Consider the following 3,233-nt stretch of genomic DNA (forward strand, 5'->3'; position numbering starts at 1 on the left):
AGGACTAAGGGATAAGCTCAAAGGGGGCCAGGCCAGCCAGCCAGCCTTCCCTGCCTGCCTTGGCCTGCCTTGGCCTGTCTTGCCTGCCTTGGGATCTACGCGGCCTGTGGAGGGGGCCTGGTGTGGGGTTGCATTCAAAGTGGGGGCCAGTTTTGCTCCGTGCATCCATGGCCCCCACGAACGCCATGCCATCTGGACCCTCCGCTGAAAAGAGAGACTCAGCTGTGAGTTTGTGGGGGGCTGAAGGGTGGGTGCGGGGAGACAGAGGGGAAGAGATGGAGACGGCAGAGAGAGAGAGAGGGTGCAGAATAGAAACAATTTGCAGAACATGAAAGAACGTTGGATCTATAGCGAATTGAACAAAAGCAGGTAGGATGGACAAAAGGGAAGAAATAAAGCGAGTGAAGCAACAGGGGAAATGAGAATAAAATAGAGGAACAGAAAGTACAAAACGAGAGTGACAGAAAAGGTACACCCTGCCCATGTCCAAACAGAGAGGAGAGGAGAGGAGAGGAGAGGAGAGGAGAGGAGAGGAGAGGAGAGGAGAGGAGAGGAGAGGAGAAGGGGGGGGCAGTGGCAGTGATAGAGGGAGACAGACTAAAGACTAAACTGCTTAATCTTTCCCAAGAGACAGCAGCTAAATGTGAGGTCCTCCCTTCCTTCCACAGACCACCAACCCCCACACAACACTATCACCACCATGGCCCTCAGCACAGCGCTCAGCTGCAGTCAAGGCTGTTATTGAGCTAGCGTACGCATGCTCTCACACACACACACACACACACACACACACACACACACACACACACACACACACACACACACACAGACACGCAGACACACACGCACGCACACGCGCCAAAGTGCTCAGGTGGGGCCTACGTTGTAAATGATATTGCAAAGGGAAGAAAACATAATTTTCCCAGCCCAGCCTAAGACAACAAAATGCACCACCACAGAGTGCACTAAAAGTTATGGCAGGTAAAAGTGACATTTTATTTGTATTTTGTGTCGCTTTTAATGAGTGTATGTACAATGAATAACAAACAATTGTGTGTTTTTGCATGCCACTTCTGTGTTGAGTATATCAGTCTGCTGAGGTCAAGTCACCCCTAGGGAAATTTCTCACAAGTTTTTATGAGTATTGAACAGTTGCTGAATTTGCAATGTCAGAGCCCTATGCTCAACAATGCTTGTTTTGAGGACTAGATGTCAATCTCACATAGTTTTGCTCCACCAGGCAGGAGAACTTTCAACCCACTTCCTTCTTCCTCAATGGCTTTTCTTTCTTTTCTTTTCTTTTTGTACACAGGAAGTAGCTGATAAACTGGAGTGAGCCACACCCCAAACATCTCAGATAATGGGGTTCTGAAGAGGTCAGGACCCAAAATACTGATTGGATACTAATTCATATGGAACACGATGTACCTTCAGAAGTTAAGTGATTTAATTTGGGCAATTTTGGTTAGTTTTAATGACTTTAATCCATGGCGTCCCTATTGGGAATGTCATTATAGGCCAAAATGTTTGAAGATTTTTCCAGAATACAGCAGCTGATCTACATGCTCACAATGTGTTACGATGTGACATGTTATGTAGATAAGCATTTTTTTAAAAACATTTTTAATATAGGGCTTATAAGTGGTTCAAACATGTTTTTACTTCATACTCTCTCTCTCTATCGCCCCCCTTTTCTCTCTGTCTCTCTCTCTCTTCAATTGCTAGGACAAAATCTGTATAAGATTAGATAGCAGGTCCCTGGGGGTGACAGGAGGATGATAGGCCACAGCAGCACCTCCCCACACTCACCCTAAAACAAACAAACAGAGACTCCTCTGTCTCTCCCATGATTCCACTGGGAGGCTTTTCCAGAGGGCTGTGTGAGGGCTGCTGACCTGAAGGTGATCGTAATGCCGCCTGCCTCACCAGCAGTCCAAGACACATACTTATCTTGGCTAGCCTGTGTTTTAAATGTAGACATACATGAACTTATATCCTCACGCACGCACGCACACACACACACACACACACACACACACACACGTGCACTGACATGTAGGCTACTCGGAGATTCATATAGGCCCAGCGGCGTGCGATCCCAGAGCCTTGCCCCCCGGTCCTCCCCACCGTTCTGTGATTGTCAAAAGGAGACAGCTATCCCCTGGAAACCCACGGGGTTGAATTTATACTGTGTTTGTTGGACAGCCGGTTGCATTTTACTGCTCATTTGTCATGACTGCTGGAATGGCCGCCATGCGTTTTTGCAAAGACGTCAGGCTCAGTATATCAAGGTGTTATTTTTGGAGGCATCCTTCCCCCTGCATTTGAAATTGCTCCGCGATGAAATAATACCTGTGAATGGAGTTGTAGCCCTACTGTGGTTAAAAAGAGAGGGGGGTTTAACTCAGGTGATGCAGGTTGGATATAGTCACTGTCTGGCAAAAACCTCATATCTCCATATTTTTGTAAAGAATGCCCTACTTTGTCAATCACTAGTGCAGCAGAGAGCATCTTCCACAAGCTTTCCACCCTCGACCACTGCCAATTGTGTTCGTTGGAGCGCCCGGCCAAGCCGGATGCACCGTGGAAAAATTGAACCCTGCCGTCTCCGCGGTGGAACTTTACCCCTGTGCCACCTCGATGCCCCTGTCCTTCATTCTCGCGCTAACGTGATGGACATGTTGGTCTATCGTTGTGAAAGGTTTTTCCAGATTCATAGCTTTCCCACGGGCTGGTGAAAAATGCTTTACTTACAAGTTTGACAGTTGTTAAAACAAAGTCTACCGACGACGACACGAACATAAAAAAATGGTTCCGAATTATGAAGCAAGTCAACTTGCTCCCACAATTTTAAATGTGTTAAATATACATTTAGGGGTCCTTCTGGGTGGCGTAGAGGTAAAACATTTGCCCACCACTGCAGAGGCTGAGGTTCAATACCTGGCAGCGGTGCCTTGGGCTTGGCTGGTCGCCCCAACAAACACAATTATGTCCTACTACTGGTTGGTTGGGGTACCTATTCAGTGGGGAGATGAGGCAATAATCATAGTTTTGCTCATTATGAATAGATTTTTTTTTTGTTTATTGGATTTTCCACAGGAGCATTCAATATCAAAATTGCAGATACATAATAGCTTCCTCCAGTGCAATCCATCAAATACAAAATTGCATGAATTGATTTTTCCGATTGACAGGCATCCATAGAGATAAAACCATATCTTATATTGATGGTT

Source organism: Gymnoscopelus braueri, assembly GCF_963280865.1.
Source record: "Gymnoscopelus braueri genome assembly, chromosome: 21".
In the NCBI taxonomy this organism is placed as follows: Eukaryota; Metazoa; Chordata; class Actinopteri; order Myctophiformes; family Myctophidae; genus Gymnoscopelus; species Gymnoscopelus braueri.